Raw genomic sequence first — 19,183 nt, forward strand, 5'->3', positions numbered from 1 at the left:
GCCCTTGAGAAGGTTATGGTGAGTTGCCTTCTTGAATCGCTGCAGCACATGTTCTGTGGGCAGACCCACAATGCCGTTAGGGAGGAAATTTAAGGATTTTGACTCAGCGATTGTGAAGGAACGGCGACATATTTCCAAGTCAGGATGGTGAGTGACTTGGAGGGGAAATTCTGCTCCTCTGTTCCTATGATGCCAGGTCAGCATCAGAGCATAATTCCTCAATCCATGGTAATGTATATTTGTTCATTTTGGTTAGAAGGAGGAATGCTGACCAGAGCGCTGTTGGAGACAATGGGGCCTTTAATGTTCAGCTCAGCAAACATGGTGCTGGGGAAAATGTAATTGTTCTTCATTCCATCTGAAAGATAGCTGGGGTAATTGTCTCTTAAGCCCCCCAGGAAGCAAAGATGGAGTCTTAAGTTGAAGGAAAATGTGTGTGTGTGTGTGTGTGTGTGTGTATGTGTGAGTGTGTGCGTTTTCTGAAAAACGTCATATTGTTTACAAATCAATTTCACAATGATAACCGGCGTCCTTCCATTTAAAATAAAAAAATAGACGCAGAGTAAACACATCAATTTCAGAATGGTTTCTTTTCCAAATGTCACCTTTGTTGATGACTGAGAAGGACAATTTTTGAGAGGTTGGCTCTGTTACAAATGCTGCCCATGAAGCTACCAATTGTGGTTTTATGTTGTCGTTTTCTGTGTCATGAATGAGACCGAGGAGTTTTGATGGAGTGCGACTTTTTCCCAAGTATGGTAGTCCCTGCTCTGCTACCGGTGTTGAATGTCTTGATGAGATTGACGAAGGTAAAGATAAGTACATAGGGCATATAAAGCAGATATTTTCCAGAGGCAATCTTCCATTAAAAACACAACATTGTGCTTCAGGATAATCCGGATCTTCAAACAGATGAATGTTTTCAGATGTGTCACTGGCAATTATGTATATTTATCTGTAGTTGTTGCAGTGTCCTCCGGCGGCTTTTTTTCCCGGTAGTGTTGTGCTTTTGAATCATGCATCTCCTGTGGAGCGCATCCTATCTTCCATTAAGAAAGAGAAGATCATAAATGTTCACAAAATTGGTATTTATTTTCACCAATTGCCATCCATTCACAAAGTTGCATAATTTTGTTCACCAGTTATCAACCATTCATAGACATTAATATATTTACGTCTTAATTTAAGTGATGTGATCGTTGCTGGCTAGGTCAACATTTGTTGCCTATCCCTAATTGCCCTCAGTAAGCTGGTGGCGAGCTACCTTCGTGAATTGCTGCGAAGCCTGTGGTGTATGTACTCACACAGTGCAGTTACAGAGGGTATTCCAGGATTTCAATCGAGCGACAGTGAAGGAAGGGCGATATTTTTCCAAGTCAGTTATATGACTGACTTGGAGTGGAATTTACAGGTGATATTCCCAGGTAACTCTTACCCCTGTTCTTCCAAATGGTAACAGTCCTGTGGTTGGAAGGTGTTGCCTAATGAGTCTTGGTGAGTTCCTGAAGTGAAACTTGTAGATGGTGTATAATGCTGCTGTTGTTTGTCGGTGATGGAGGGAGTGAGCATTTGCAAATGCTATGCCAGTCAAGCCGCCTGCTTTGTCCTGAATGCTATAAAGCTTCTTGAATGTTGTTTGAGCTGCACTCATTCAAGCAAGTGGAGAGAACTCAATTACTCCCGAGTTGTTGTTTGTAGGTGGTGGACAGGTTTGGGGAGTCAGGAGGTTAGTTAGTCACAGCAAGCTGACCTGATATTCCAGCCGGAGCATTTATATATCTAGTTAATTCAGCGATTAGCCAATGGTAACCCCGACGATGTTCATAGTGGGTGATTCAGTATCGTAATATCATTGAATAACAAGGAGCAATGGGTAGATTCTCTCTTTTTGGAGATGGTCATTGCCTGGCGCTAATATTACTGATAATCTGCAAATCACAAAAACAAATAAATATTTCACAAATTATTTTCAGCATTTTATTGGTACAAATATAGTTGCAGTTTATTTATTGTAGTTTATTGAGATTCAAATTTATTGAGGTCACTTTGGCCTTTCTGTCACCAAAGAATCAAATCTGTCCCAGAATTCAGCGGGAAGTCGAATCAAATCAGACCGAGGATAATGAGCAGCGACCCAGCAGCCTCTGCGCTTTATTGACACGTAATCACCTCATCATCACACACAAACCCCTGATATATAACTGGAGTGTGTAACCATTTTTAAAGTGACTGTAGAACTGAAAGTACCTGTATCTAATGTCACATATAATTTATAATATCTAATATGACGTTATAGAATCTTAAGATCCAGATTAATTATTCATAGAACAAAGAATCTACAGTGCAGAATGAGACCACTGGGCCCATCGAGTCTGGAGCGACCTCAATCCTACCCAGGCCCTATTCCCGTGACCCCTCATATTAACCCCATTAATACCCCTGACACAAGGGTTAATTCAGCATGGCCAATCAACCTGAACTGCATATGTTCCGACTGCAGGAGGATACTAGAATACCCGGAGGAAAGCCACACAGACAAGGAGAGAAACTGCAAAGTCCACAAAGACAGTGACCTGAGGACGGAATTGAACCCGGGTCCCTGGCGTTGTGAGGCAGCAGGGCTAACCAATATGACACCGTGTCGCCCTTGCACACTTACACAGTACTGGAAAGTCATTTACCACTTGGATCTGTCCAGTGAGTTTCACAACATTTCAATTGCCTCATTAATTTTTTAGCCTGTTACCTTCACTAATTTAGGTGATGATATGTTGAGTGATTTGTTGCACTAGAAAGGGCCATATGTTCCAAATATTACAATCCTCCCCCTCAACCTAATCCCTCTTTCCATCTTGGATTTGAAGATTTTGAAGACATCGGTGAGGCTACACTTGGAATGCTGTGTACAGTTCTGGTCACCCTATTATAGAACGGATATTATTAAACTGGAAAGAATGCAGAAAGGTTTTACTAGAATGCTACGAGGCCTTGATGGTTTGAGTTGTAGGGAGAGGCTGGATAGACTGGGACTTTTTCTCCGGAGCGTAGGAGGATTGGGGGGATCTTATAGATGTCTATAAAATAATGAGGCGCATAGATCAGCTCGATAGTCAATATATTTTCCCAATTGTAGAGGAGTCTAAAACGAGAGGGCATAGGTTGATGATGAGAGTGGAGAGATACAAAATGGTTCAGAGGGGATATTGTTTCACACAGAGTGTGGCAAGTGTCTGGAACAGGCTGCAAGAGGTAGTGGTAGAGGCGGGTACAATTTTGTCTTTTAAAAAGGGTTTAGACAGTTACATGGGTAAGATGGGTACAGAGGGTTATGGGCCAAATGCGGGAAATTGGGACAAGCTTAGTGGCTAATAAAAAGGGCGGTATGGACAAGTTGGGCCGAAATGCTTGTGTCCATGCTCTCAACCTCTATGACTATGACTCGAGTCACCGTCAGCAGATGGAAAAAAATCAGACTGCTCTTAGTTCATTTGTTCCCGATATCTCGGGGATTGAATTCACCGAGAAAATCTGGAAGGACTAAAAGTTGCAGCACAGCATAAAGGTCAAGCACAGCATTAAAGCAAAAGTTAAAGCATACAAAGCGGCAAAGATTTGTGGGAAGCCAGAGGATTGGGACGTATTTAAAAGCGAGCAGAGGACAACTAAAAAAGCAATAAGGGGAGGAGAAGATGAAATATGAGTGTAAGCTAGCTAGTAATATAAAATAAGACAGGGAGAGTACTTTTCAATATAAAAAAAGGTAAGAAAGACGCAAGAATTGACATTGGACCACTGGAAAATTAGACTGGAGAAGCAATAATAGGAAACAAAGCAATGGCAGAGGACCTGAATAGTTACTTTATATCAGTCTTCACGGTGGAAAACACCAGTGGAATGCCAGAGCTCCAGGAGATTCTGGGGGCACAGGTGGCTGTAGTGGCCATCACTAAGGAGAAGGTTCTGGGGAAATTGAAAGGTCTGAAGGTGGATAAATCACCTGGACCGGAAGGGCTACACTGCAGGGTTCTAAAAGAGATAACTGAGGAAATTGTGGAAGCATTGGTGGTGGTCTTTCAGAAATCACTGGAGGCAGGGAATGTACCAGAGGACTGGAAAGTAGCGAATGCAACACCACTGTTTCAGATGGTTTAAGGGAGGCAGCAGACGCGAAATTATAGGTTGGTTAGCCTGGCTTCGTTCAGAGGCAAGACTTTAAATTCCATTATTAAAGATGAGACCGCAGAGTACATGGAAGTGCATGATAAAGTAGGCCTGAGTCCAGTACAGTTTTGTGAAGGGGAGGTAACATCTGACAAATCTGTTAGAGTTATTTGAGGAGGTAGCAAGGAAGTTAGGTAAAGGAGAGCCAGTGGACATGATTTATTTAGATTTCCAGAAGGCCTTTGACAAGGTGCCGAAAAAGAGACTGTTAAATAAGTTCAGTGCACATGGTGTTAAGGGTAAGGTCCTGTCATGGATAGAGGATTGGTTGATTAGCAGAAGGCAGAGAGTGGGAATAAAGGGGTCTTTCTCAGGATGGCAGCCGGTGACTAGTGGTGTGCCTCAGGAATCAGTATTGGGAACACAACTTTTCACAGTATGCATTAACGATTTGGAGGAAGGAACTGAAGGCACTGTTGCTCAGGTTGCAGATTATACAAAGATATGTAGAGGGACAGGTAGCATTGAGGAAACAGGGGGGCTGCAGAAGGGCTTGGACAGGTTAGCAGAGTCGGCAAAGATGTGGCAGCTGGAATACAATTTGGAAAAGTGTGAGGTTATGCTCTTGGAAGGAGGAATGGAGGCATAGACTATTTTCTAAATGGGAAAATGCTGAGGAAATCAAAAATACGAAGGGACTTGGGAGTCATTGTTCAAGATTCTCTTAAGGTTAAAGTGCAGGTTCAGGAAGGCAAATGCAATGTTAGCATTCATGTCGAGAGGGCGAGAATACAAGAGCAGGGATGTACTTCTGAGGCTGTACAAGGCTCTGGTCAGACCCAATTGGAGTATTGTGAGCAGTTTTGGGCCCCATATCTAAGGAAGGATGTGCTGGCCATGGAAAGGGTCCAGTGGAGTTTCACAAGAATGATTCCTGGAATGAAGAGCTTGCTGTATGAGGAACGGTTGAGTCCTCTGGATCTGTACTCGTTGGAGTTTTGAAAGATGAGGGGAGATCTTATTGAATCTTTCAGGATACTGCGAGGCCTGGATGGAGTGGGCATGGAGAGGATGTTTCCACTCGTAGGAAAAACTAGAACCAGAGGGCACAACCTCAGACTAAAGGGACGATCGTTTAAAACAGAGCTGAGGATGAATTTCTTCAGCCAGAGTGTGGTGGACCTGTGGATCTCTTGCCGTAGAAGGTTGGAGGCCAGGTCATTGGGTGTTTTTAAGACAGAGATAGATGGGTTTGTGATTAATAAGAGGATCAGTGGTTATGGGGAAAAGGCAAGAGAATATGGATGAGAAAAATATCAGCCATCATTGAATGGCGGGAGCAGACTCGATGGACCAAGTGGCCTCATTCTGCTCCTATTTCTTATGTCTTATGGACTTATGGTCTTATATACTGACACACTTGGAATAAAGGACCTGCTTCGATTTTTGAAGTAATAAATCACAAATATGCGAATGTAGAACAGCAAATTTTAGGACCAGCTATCGTCCCATCCATCCGTCCACTCTCTGATTTCTCAAGCAAAACATTCAGGCATCCAACTATTGTTCATCCCTGCATCAACGCAAGTATTCCTTTATTGCTGGGTAGATGGTGGCGTAATATTAATGCCAGTGTACCAGTAATCCAGAAGCCCAGGCCAATGATGTGGAGACACGAGATTAAATCCGACCGTGGCAGCTGGTGGAATTTGAATTCAATCAATAAATCTGGAATACATACTGACAGCGACCAGATAAACCTCTCTGATTCCCCAGTGAAGGAAATCTGCCATCCCTACCTGGTCTCATCAGGATGTGACTGCAGACGGACAGCAATATAATTAACTGGGCAATGCCTTCTGAGATGCCCTAGCTTAACACTCAGTTCAAGAGAAATTAGGCAAAGGGAATAAATGTTGGCCTTTCCAGAGATTCTCACGTCCCATGGAAGAATGAAGTGAAAGAAAACACAAGCATACATGTTTATCTAGTATAAAATATATCACCTCTTTGAATCAACTCTCATAATCTGCCGGTATTTTTTTTAATATCCATCCATCAATGTTTTGTTGTGTTGGAGAGACCATCATTGTTGCTAACAAGGTGCCGGAGAAGCTGAATACTTTCTTTTCAGAAGAAATGGGAAACATTCAAAGATGTTTGCAACTTAAAAATAATTAAATTGCCTCCAGTACTGTTGCTGGGTAGATTTGTTTATAAATGGGCCCTATTGACAATGCTGAGAGTTTGAAGTTGGCTTGCAGCCAAGTGTTCAGTACTGAGGAAACAGGTTTTTGATTTACTGAACAAACACCCTCAGATGCTTCCTGTAAATATTTTTGGGTATTTGGCAGCAGGCTGGACAGTTGCCAAATACTGCGTAGGACCGATTAACGTGAATCTGTAAGGATAACATGGGACTTCGTCAGTTATACAATAAATGTTTTATTCCCAAAAGGAAGGCACATTTTAAATGGTTTTTCTTCGAAGCAAATATTTTAAATGAATGCACTTTTCATGATGTGATTAAAAAGTATCAGAAACTAGTCAATTGACTTGATGCTATTTCATTTGCATCGCTTCCAAAGAAATGTTCTTCCAACAATTAAAGCCTCTTTATGAACAACTTATGCTGATGTCCCCAATCCCTCAGTCCCATGAGATCAGTGAAAAGGCACAAAAATGAAAATAATTAAAAGTAAAACAAAATCATATATCTGCCTTGAACAGCAGGGATTTCTGGAATATTCTCAATGTTCTGCTCCTCATTAAAAACTTATATCTGATGTATAACATGTTCTGTTGTCCAGCATAATCTGATTTCAATTTTTTAACAGTCCCTCTCATAACTGCCAATGAGTGAAGAAATGACCAGTTCATAACCTGGTTCAGTGAAAGATAAAATATTTATTCTTGTGATATTGTGCATTATGCCGCAAAGTCCTGATATCTTATGTTCCCAATACCAGCTGCTCGCCAATACAATGATCTGTCATGATTTGGATGCTGAAGGAGAACTTTCCTGATTGCCGTGTCCGTTCTAATTCATTAGCTTCTTTGTCAAAAGTCAATGTCAATTTTATGTTTCTCTGTCAACTCAATGTTTAATTGTAAGTCAAGAAGTTTTCTTTCACCGTTAATTTTCACAGGGTTAAGGAGCTGTTGGGGAAATATATGGTGTAACATTGTATCAGATAAGGAGTTTATTTTGTTAATTTATTCATGGGCGGCACGGTGGCATAGTGGTTACCATTGCTGCTTCACAGCATCAGGGACCGTGGTTCAATTCCCGGAATGGGTCACTGTCTGTGTGTAGTCTGCACATTCTCCAATTGTCTGCCTGTTTATTCCCATTGTCCAAAGATATGCCGATTAGGTTGATTGGCGATGATGAATTGTCCCATAGAATCAAGTGAATTAGCAGGGATGGGAACAGGGCCTGGCTAGGAGCGTTGTCGGTGTGGGCCCGATATGCTCCTAATGCACTGCAGGGATTCTATGGATATGGGTGCCACTGGCTGATCAATATTTATTGCCCACTCATTGTCGAGGGCAGTTGAGAGCTAAACACATTGCTGTGGCTCTGTAATCACATGTCGGCCAGATGAGGTAAGGACGGCATATTTCCTGCTTGAAAGGACATTAATGAACCAGATAGGTTTTTACACATTCGACAATGATATCATGGTCATAAGTAGATTCTTAATTCCAGACGTTTTTACTGAATTTAAATTCCACCATCTGCCGTTCGGGATTCGAAGCCGGGTCCTGAGAACATTAGTTGAGTTTGTGGATTAATTGTCTAGCGATAATAACGCGAGGCCACTGCTTCCCTTCTTCTTATATCCAGTCCCAAATTACAATAATAGCTATCGACACCTGAAACACAATCATCCCAGCATTAAGTTACATAAATCGATAATAATTCTTCTAATGAATTATATTTCGCTGTAAAGTGTTAGAGACACAGAATTATTGCAAATCAGACTGACATCTTTACCCTGATAAGGTAATGTCATCTGTGTATGTCCATTCCCTTGTGAAGGGGTGACGAAATAAAGGCACTTAATTTACAATGAAATTGTTTCTTTTCTCTAACAGATGCTCAAATGCAATTTCACTCTTGGACGAGCAGAGACATGACAATGGATTTCACTGTTACTCCCTCGGTGTTAGTCTGTCTCTGGAATGTTCCATTGCCAGCAATCAATTCACCAGGAATAATCCTTGGTGTTTTTGATATATTTCATTTGATTTCATTTGACTTATTATTATCGCACATATTAGTGCACAGTGCAAATTATTGTTTCTTGCTCACGATACAGTCAGAGCATAACGTATATAGGGAAGGAAGGGAGAGAGTGAATAATGTAATTTTGCAGTCATAGGTGGGGTGTAGCGAAAGATGAACTTAATGCGACGTAGGTCCATTCAAACGTCCGATTGCAGCAGGAGAGAAATTGTCTTTGAGTCGGTTTATACGTGTCCTCAGACTTTTGTATCTTGTTCCCGATGGAAAAAGGTGAGCGAGTATGTCCGGAGTGCGTGGCGTTTTATTTTCATAGGATTTTAGATATTTTTACAAGTGTCGAATCGGAGGTTGTGTTGACTCAGCGAGAGGCAGAAACTGGGCGTCCCTGAAACTCTTTGAGACTGACATGCAAAGCCAACGCGTTCAATGTTGGCAGTAACTGAATGGTCTGGGTCCGACAGGTCCCTGAACAGTGTTTACAGTGTCTTCCTCAGCACGATAGTCTTGGGTCAGCCTGCAATTCCTCCGCCCCAGGATTCAGAATCAATTTACTCCACCCGAAGACACTTCAAACAAAGTAAAGAGAAAATGCTGGAAAATCTCAGCAAGTCTGGCAGCACCTGTAAGGAGAGAGAAGAGCTTACTTTTCGATTAAAGATGACCCTTTGTCAAAACTTTGTCAAAAGGTCATCTGGATTCGATATGTCAGCTATTTTCTCTCCTCACAGATATTGCCAGGCCTGCTGAGATTTTCCAACATTTTCTCTTTTGGTTTCAATTCCAGAATCCGCAGTAATTTGCTTTTATACTTCAAACGAAATCGTCTCTTTGGAAATAACTGAAAACCGAAGATTCCTATCTTTACCCTGTCTGTTCTGCATAGACTCCAATTCCACTCTGATGAAAATGACTCTTAGCCACTACTGAAATTGCCGGGCAGGCCATCCAGTTGTATCAAAGCTGCTATGGAAAAACAAATAATAAAATCATCCAGAGGGCAGGTTTCAACAAGCTGGTTCACAACCGCCTTCTCAGCAGGGACAACTAAATGTTGGCTTTGTCAGTGATGCTCACATCCAGAGGATCAATAACAACAGTGTAAAGTGCTGCCGACTCTGGAAATCTAAAACTAAAGTAACACAAATGCTACTGAGCAGGTCAGTGTGCATCAGCAGAGAGAGAACCAGATTCACATTTAAAATCGATGCCAGGATGCAAAATCTCATTGATATAATTCTAAAGAGCAAGGCTGTTCTCCCCAATATCCTACCTTAATACTGATTCTTCAAACAAAATCACAAATTTACTGGCAATTTATCACATCTCGGTTTGTGGGAGTTTGTTGTACGTACATTACCTGTTGTATTTGCAACATGATAGCAGTGACTAAATTCAGCAAAGGTACATCAGTGAGTTTTAAGAACTTTGGGACTACATGAGGTCGGGTAAAGGGTTCTATAAATGTAAGCTCTACCAAAATGAAAGTTGTAATACGTTGGAAGTGCTGAGAGACTAATGCGAATATATTCATTCCTCTGCTGATCATAGCAGCATAGAATCATAGAATCCAGTGCAGTGCAGTAGGAGGCCATTCGGTCCATCAAGTCTGCAGCTGCTCTCCAGCAGAGCATCCTATCCAGGCCCAGCTTTCACCCTATCCCGACAACCTCACATATTCAGAGGCTAATGTCTCTAACCTACACATCGTTGCACACTAAGGGGCAATTTAGAATCGCCAATCCACCTTGGGCCTGGGAATGATGCCCTGCTGGACAGCTGGTTCAGACTTGATGAAGCGATGGTCTCCTTCTGCACTGTAGGGATTCTGTGATTCTACGTTGCTCATCCTTGGACACAAAGGAGCAATTTATCATACCAATCCACCTAACCCGTACATCCTTGGACTGTGGAAGGAAACCGGAGCACCGGAGGAAACTCACATGGACATGGTAGAATGTGAAAAACCACACATAGTCACCCAAGGTTGGAATCGAACCCGCTTCCCTGTCACTGTGAGGCAGCAATGCTACTTGTATCACTTAGTGATAACCACACTGGATTTTTTATTCTTCCCTCGTGTGAGTCTGATCACTAATTATGACAGGAATATTTCACACATCAGTTCTCTTTGTTTTAACTTGTCTAGTTGAAGCAATTTAGATCATCAATCAAATTAACATTCAATGGAATACCAGCCTGTTCACAGATACTTTATTTATTGTGACATCAGAATTTTCAGAACAAATTATTAAATAGAATGTATTTATTCATTTAATTAAATCGCATCTGGTGTAATGTATGTTAAAAAGGTTTCTATTCATTTTGAACCAACTGTTAATATTCTTAAAATAACCGCTATTTTGAGTTGAAACGAATGAATAAGTGACGGTTTATCTGTTTTTGCTGCCATGAACATTTCATTGTAAACAGTGACGTGCTTATGTAAATAAACACAGAAATAGAAATCCCAGATTAGATTGTTGACTGACGAAAACACAACAAATATTTCCCCACCAACACAGCACAGAAATAGAGACAAACATGCAAATTGATCAACGGATTCCAGAAATGATTGTTTTTATACATTAGTTATTCATCAATTATATGAAGAAAAAAAATCATGACAATATCTATGTTCAGAATTAGCAAAGAATCCCTTTGATCCCGAAATGTGATAACACGGCAAATGTGTTCGTGGAAATTCCCTGTGTTTCATCTCTCTCTCTCTGTCTTTCTCCTCCTGGTTCTGTGTCTTGTCTCTTCACGATAGGTCATCGTCTTCCCTCCACAATCTGAATTCAATGTTGCCCAATGTATTCTCTCAGCCGGAGTTGTAAGGAATGCAACGCAATGAATTGGAATCCATGAGGGAGATTTACTCTAAAAGATCTCTTGAGCATCTATGATTTTGGGATATTTTATACATTTTCCTCTGTATCTAACCTGTATTGTACCTCGTAACAAGGATTCGATGTGGCAGTACCAAAGAGATTTTCCCTGTATTTATCCCTGCCCTTGGACTGTTTGACTGGACAGTGTAGAGGAATATTTAACCTGCATCTAAACTCACGTACCTTCCCTTTGAATATTTGATATTACTTGTAAAGGGAGATTTAATCCGGATCTAATCTCTGCTGTACCTGACCTGGGTGTATTTTATGGGACTGTGTCGAGGGATCTTCCCCCTCTACCGAACACCAATTCAAACTTGCCTCCCGATTCTCTGAAGGAAAAATGCAGAAGTGGTTTTACCTAGAAGACAGTCCCTGGTCTCTCTGCCTTCATTGTGTTTGAGCAGACTTTGTAGAGGGAGTTTCACTCTGTTTCTAGACAGTCTCCCTTTTCCAGGGATGTTTTATTTTGATAGGGAGAGGGAGGTTCACTTTGTATCTAAATCATGCTATTCCTGACTTGGGAGTGTTAAATTTGGCAATGCATGGGGGAACTTTACTGTTAACCCCATATTACTCCTGTCCTGTGATTGTTTGATGGGGCAGTAGGCCGTCTCTCCAAATTTCATGGAGATTGAACCAGTCTCTTTATTAGACAGTCAGTTTACCCCGTGTCAGCTTCTATTATATAAGGTCATGCCTCGGTTTATGTTGCACTCGACCCTATCTCTTCACATATTAAACGAGATGCTTTCTCTGATTATACTAAATTAGACCTTGTCCCTGTTTATATTATGCATCAACATGTTTCGGTTTATATCAAACTAGACGCTGTATCGGTTTGTATTAATTTAGACCTGTCTGTTTGTATTAAACTAGATGGAGTCTTATTTCTGCACTTGACCCTATCCACGTTTATATTGCATTGGACGTGGTCTCAGTTCTTACTGCACTGGACAATGCCAGTAATGAGGAAAGTGTTTAGGGGGACACAATTCTCTGCATCCTCTTAAACAAGGAAAAGAAGCAGTGTTATCTGAAATCTACTTCTGCTGACTGCATTGAAAATGGTTACTAAGACCTGTATAGCATGCACTGTCAACACAGAACGAAGAACAAGAAAATTACTGCAGAGGAACAGGCCCTTCGGCACTGGAAGCCCGCACCGACCAAATACTGTCGATCCAATACTGCCTGTTTCAGAATCCTGCCAGAGACCACTGTTTTTCATCCAACATAATATCTCTTCTTCTCGTAGAACCGCGGAGAAATGCAGACATCATTCAAATAGAGGCAACGTTAAGTGCAGGCATAATACTAACACAATCTAGTGAAATATGTACAGGGTCAGGATCAAATATTACTGAACCAGAGAGTGTGGCTATAAACTGATTTCTAGTCTAGCAGTGTATTAACAGAGACAGACTCTAATTTAACATAAACTGGGTCCTGATCCAGCAAAATAGAAATGGGTTTCTTTCCGAGTGCCATGTGGGGATGGTCAAAGGCCAAATGCTGATCTTTTCAGTGACACCCACATCCCATGAAACAAACATTACAAATATATATGACAATGTCGAGGAAAATAAAACTGAGACAGTGTCTAGTGCAGTTTTACTGGACATAGGAGCTTATACATATAAACTGAGACAGAGCCCAGTAATTAATGATACAGGACCTAAATTTCTTTAGAGTGAGACGGAGTCAAGTGCATTAGTAATAATTACTAATAGATACAGGACAGTGACAGATGTAAACTGAGACAGAGTCCAGTGTATTAGTAATGATTACTGATACAGCACCTAGACTGGTGTAAACTGAGACAGAGCCCAGTTTATTTGTAATAATTACTGGGACAGGGCCTAGACTGATACACACAGAGATACGGACAATGCAGCAAATAGGAGGTATTGCAAAATGCAATTATAGCTGAGACGTGACATAGTCTTAAATAAATAAATGCATGGACTGGTGCAGCATTAACGCAAACAGGATCGAGTTTATCAAAATCTAATGAACTATTAGCATAATAACTGTGACAGAACCATGTGTCATGCATGAAGCAGTTGCTCCAGTTTAGTATGCAGTGGCAAATGTTCTGAGGCAGTAAGAATCGAGACACGGCCTCTTGTCAGATCAGCAGAAGCATGGCTCAGTACAGCCATAACTTAGAAATTATAATATAAACAGGGCCTGTGTCTCATATACGAACACCTGATATTGAGCCAAGCGCAGGAAATAGCTTAGACATGGCCTCCTGGAATATGATCCACGTAAGAAGTCTCACAACACCAGGTTAAAGTCCAACACGTTTATTTGGTAGCAAATACCATAAGCTTTCGGAGCACTGCTCCTTCGTCGGATGGAGTGGAAATGTGCTCTCAAACAGTGCACAGACACAGAAATCACGTTACAGAATACTAATTAGAATTTGGCTATCAGTTTCTGCGCTGTCGTGTGTCGTGAAGGCCGCCTTGGAGAACGCTTACCTGAAGATCCAAGGCTGAATGCCCGTGACTGCTGAAGTGCTCCCCCACAGGAAGAAACTGATAGCCAAATTCTGCACACACGAGGACGGCCTAAACCGGGATGTTGGATTTATGTCACACTATCAGTAACCCCCATAGCTTGCCTCCTGGGCTTGCAGAATCTCACTAGCTGTTCTGTCTGGAGACAATACACATCTCTTTAACCTGTGTTTAATGCTCCCTCCACCACATTGCCTGTACCTTTAAGACCTGGCTGGCTTTAGGGATTCGCATTCTAATTAGTATTCTGTAACTTGATTTCTGTGTCTGTGCACTGTTTGAGAGCAAATTTCCCCTCCATCTGACGAAGGAGCAGTGCTCCGAAAGCTTATGGTATTTTCTACCAAATAAACCTGTTGGACTTTAACCTGGTGTTGTGAGACTTCTTACTGTGTTCACCCCAGTCCAACGCCGGCATCTCCACATATGATCCAGGCACAGCCTACTGTAATACAGACAGAGGCAGAAGCTAGCTGAATATAGGTAGAGATATGGTATGTTTAAAATTGTTGTGATTTTGATGTCACTGGGAAAGTCAGCTTTTGTTGCCAAACCATGAATTCCTTTGAGAATGTAGTGGCAAGCTTTGGGAAGCTGGTGGGTGGGGTGTTCTTCGAGCCAGCTACTTTCTCCAGAATGACATTGAGCTTTTGAGTGGCACACGTCAGGCAAGTAGAGAATATTCAATCATCTGTGTCGGCACAGACTTGGTGGGCCGAAGGGCCTGTTCCTGTGCTTTACTGTTCTGTGATATCTGTTCATACTCCTGTCTTTTGCCTTGTAGATGATGGATAGGAGTTGGGAATTCAGGAGGTGCGTTGTTCACAGCAGAACTCCGAGCGTCTGACCTGCTCCTGTGGCCACATGATTTAAACGTCTGTCTCCGTTCAGATTTTCACGAATTATAATTCCCAGGATGTTGATAATGGGCGAATTCAGCGATGGGTAATGCCATTTAATGTCATGGGGAGTGGTTTGGAATCTCCCTCATTGGAGACTGTCATTGCCTGCCACTTGTGGTGCATTAATGTTCCTTGTCATTCATTAGCCAAAGACTAAATGTTTTCGAAGTCTTACTGCATATGGACACAGACTGTTTCAGTATCTGAGGAGCCGTGACTGGTGCTGAACTTTGTGCAATCATCAGTGAAAATCCCACTTCTGAACTTTGATAAAGGGTGAAGTTTGGGGCGAGGTCACTAACCTGAAGAATTCCTGCAGCAATGATTGGCCATCAACAATCCTTTGTGCTCAGTATGACTCAGGCAGTGGACTCTGTTCCCCCTGATTCCCATTGACTGCAGTTTCGCTCGGGCTCCTTGATGCCTCAAACGGTCAGACGCTGCGTCCATGTCAAGGGCAGGCACTCTCTATTCACCTTTTTAATTTATTTTTTTAAATCCAAATTTGGACTCTTTCCAAATCATTTCTGGAATCGAGTGCTCCTTGCGGGACCCAAATTGAGCATCTTGGTGTGTGTTGTGTGAAATACATCGTGTTTGTTACAAATTAATTCCACAATGATCACGTGCATCCTTCCATTTACACTACATGATGGACACACAATAAACACATCCAATTCAGATGGGCTTCCTTTACATATGTCACCTTTTCTGATGATTGAGGAGGCCAATTTTTGAAAAGTTAGTTCTGCCACAAGTGCTGCCCATTAAGCTACCATTCGTCATTGTGTGTTGTCGTTTTTGTATCATGATTGGATATTAGGAGCTTTGGTGTAGAACCAGTTATCACCAAAATCCTGTATTCCTTGCCCTGCTGACGGTGTTGAATGTCTTCGCGAGATTGGCCGAAGTACGTTAAAGATATGGACATATATGGAACATGGAGAAGTTGTTGGCTGGAGTAAATCTTCCAACACAATCACTACACTGCACATCAGATATACCCGGTCTGCAAGCAGATGATGTATTTCAAGAGTGACCCCAGCAAAGATCTTTCCCGTGATGTTATGACTGAGATATGTCTATCGTTGTAACAGTCTCTTCCATCGGTTTAGTTTGCAAAAAGTGTGATAAATTTGAATCATGCATGACTTATGGAATGGTGGGTGCCATGGTGGCACAGTGGTTAGCTCTGTTGCCTCACAGTGCCAGGGCCACTGGTTTGGTTCCCGGCGTGGGTCAGTGTCTGTGCGGAGTCTGTACATTCTCCCCGTTTATGCGTGGATTTCTTCTGGGTGGTCCAGTTTCCTGCACAAGTCCGAAAAGGCATGCTGGTAATGTGCGCTGGCCAGGCTAAATTCTCCCTCAGTGTACCCGAACAGACGGTATAGTGTGGCGACTCGGGGATTTTCACAGTGACTTCAAAGCACTGTTAATGTAAGCCTACTTGTGACATTAATAAATGAACTCAAACCTTAAATCTTCCAGCAAATAAGGAGAATGTCATAAATGTTCAGAAAGATAGTAATTATTTTCACTAATGACCGTCCATTCACAGTTTAATAAATGCATTCACCATTCATTCACAAAGGTTAATATATTTAAAATTACTTTATGGAAGGTGGGTGACTGTCTAAGCTATAATTTATTTCACATTGCTAAGTGCATTCGGTAAGCTGGTGGTTTGCCGCCACCTTGAACCGTTGCACAACCTGCAGTGTAGGTACACCCACAGTGCTGTTAGGAAGGGTTCTCCTGGATTCCGACCCAGCGACAGTAAAGGAGCGGTAATATATGTCCAAGTCAGGTTTATGAGCGTCTGGAGGGAAATATCCAGGCGGGGTAGTCCCAATTCACCAATTAATATCAATTAATACAGATAAACAATTATTTCACCAATTATATTCAGCATTTTAATAAATGAAAAACATTGCGGATTCTGGAAACTGAAACAAAAATAATAAATTCTGAAAATCTCAACAGGTCTGACAGCATCTGTGGTGAGAGAATAGAGTCAAAGTTTCGAATCAGGATGACCCTTTTTTTATTTGGAGAAAATTGAAGAGGGCGATGGCATTGGGAACTGATGAGGGTGGAAAGGGATTAGGAAGTTTCTTTAGGATATAGTTCGTGATTGAGACGTTGATTAGGTCAGTTAGCATGGATAAGTTGATTATGATATTTGGGATCGGTATGTAAGTTCATGCAGCTTGTGTGTGGCTCGAAATAGTGCATATAATTAAACAGTGCCTATTTGAACTATTCACATCTCACAAGAAAGTTATGCAGCTTGTCTGACACCTTGTTGGATACAATGATAATCTCTCCAACGCATTAGGAATACTCTGCTGAAGCGTCATCCAGACTCGAAACGTTGGGTCTATCCTGTCTCCACAGATGCTGTCAGATCTGCTGAGATTTTCCAGCATTTTCTGTTTGTTTTCAGTATTTCATTTTGTACAACTTTGCTTTGAATAATTTATTGATATTAACATTTTTTGACACTGTATTGACCTTTTTGTCAACAAGGATAAAAATCTGTCCCAGAATGCAGTGGGAAATTGAACGAATTCAGACTGAGGATCAGGAGTCGCTACCCAACAGTCTCTGCGCTTTAAACTCCTGATACGTAACTGGTGTGATGATTTCCAAAGTAATGATATGAATTACACTACCTTGCACCTAATATGATTTTACTGAATTTTTAAATCCCGATTCATTATTACATTGTTTTGGGAAATAATGTAACACTTGTAATTGTCCAGTGAGTTTCACAATATATCTGTTGCCACATTATTTATTTACAGCTTGTTACCTTCACTAACTTGGGTGAGGGCATGTTGAGTGATTTGCTGCACATGTTTCAAATATTACAATCCTCCCTCCTCAGCCAAACCATGTTCCCTCTTTCGATCTTGGATATGAATATCCAGCATCAGCAGAGAAATGAACCATCCTGCCGCAGCAAAATCCTCTCTTCTTTTCGTGAGGATCAGCTTGCTAACTCCCTCGAAAATCGGGTTTGATATCACCCAGGCCCTCTGGAAGTATTGAAGTTATTAGACTGACAGAAATGGAATCAAGGAACTGTTTCAATTTATGAACCAGTCAAGTAAAAATATGGGAATGTGGAACAGCATCTTTCAGTACCATTTAACAATGCATCCATCAATCCGTTCACTGATTCCTCAATCAAAATATTCAGGCATCCAACTGATATTCGTATCATTCATTCAACGGTCATTCATTCCTGCATCAACACAGTCATTCATTTATTGTTTGCGCAGATGGTGACGTAATATTAATTGAAGTGGCCCAGTGATCCAGAGGCCCAGGACAATGATGTGGGGACAGGGATTTAAATCGGAGCATTGCAGCTGGTGGAATTTGAATTCAATTAATACTATTGGCGACCATCGGACCCTCTCTGATTCCCCAATGAGTGAAATCTGCCATCGCTACCTGGTCCCACAAGGATGTGACTCCAGATGGACAGCAAAATCGCTGACTCTTTAATATGTTCAGAAGTGGCCTAGAAAACCAGTCAGTTCAAGGGAAGTTGGGACAGACAAAAAGTGCCGGTCTTTGCAACCAAACATCCCATGGAAAGATAAAGGGAAAGAAAATACAAACATACATGTTCATGTGTCGTCTCTCTGAGACATTTCACAGTTTGCCTGTAATTCTTTCTATCCATCTATCACAATATCCTGATGTGTTGGAAAAATCCTCATTGTTGCTAACAGGGTGCCAGAGAAGCTGCATAACTTTCCTTTCATTAGAGATGGGAAAAATTCATCTAGATTTACAACTTTAAATAATTAAAGTGCCTCCAGTACTGTTACTGGGTAGATTTATTTATAAATAGGCCTCATTGACAATGTGAAGGGTTTTAAGTTGGCTTGCAGCCAAGCGGTCAGTACTGAGGAAACAGATCTTTGTTCTGCTGCACAACACCCCCAGATGCTTCCTGTCAATCACTTTGAGCATTTGGCAGAAGGCTGGATTGCTGCCAAATACTGTGTGGGACAGATTAGCGTGAACCAAAACGGACAAAATGGGATTCAGCCATTTAAACAATAAATGTTTCATTCGCACAAGAAAGACACATTTTAAATCGTAATCATTCTAATCAAATATTTTCATTCAATGTCCTGTTCATTATGTGAGTAAATAGTATCGCAAAACAATAAAGTGACCAGATGCTTTTTCATTTGTATAACTTCCAAGTAAATGCCATTCCAATAATTAAAGTCAGTTTATTAACCACTTCATGAAATGCGAGAGAGAGATGTTGATGGTCCCAATTCCCCAGTCAATTGAAATCAGTGTAATGGCATAAAATGCATCGAAATAATATTAAGGGAACATCATAAAACTGACATGAACAGCGGGAATTCCTGGAATATTCTGAACGTTCTGTATCGCATTTAAACAGCAGCGTCTCTT

The 19,183-nt window shown here is 41.4% G+C and overlaps 2 protein-coding genes across 2 annotated transcripts in view; one reads left to right on the forward strand and one right to left on the reverse strand.

The window, feature by feature from the left end:
• LOC144482794 (uncharacterized) overlaps positions 1-19,183 on the reverse strand; it is a 442,920-nt gene that overhangs the window by 353,950 nt on the left and 69,787 nt on the right. The window lies entirely within an intron of this gene.
• Positions 1-19,183, forward strand: part of LOC144482732 (uncharacterized) — a 221,626-nt gene that overhangs the window by 165,248 nt on the left and 37,195 nt on the right. The window lies entirely within an intron of this gene.

The sequence above is a fragment of the Mustelus asterias genome, unplaced genomic scaffold (assembly GCF_964213995.1).
Source record: "Mustelus asterias unplaced genomic scaffold, sMusAst1.hap1.1 HAP1_SCAFFOLD_42, whole genome shotgun sequence".
Classification (NCBI taxonomy): Eukaryota; Metazoa; Chordata; class Chondrichthyes; order Carcharhiniformes; family Triakidae; genus Mustelus; species Mustelus asterias.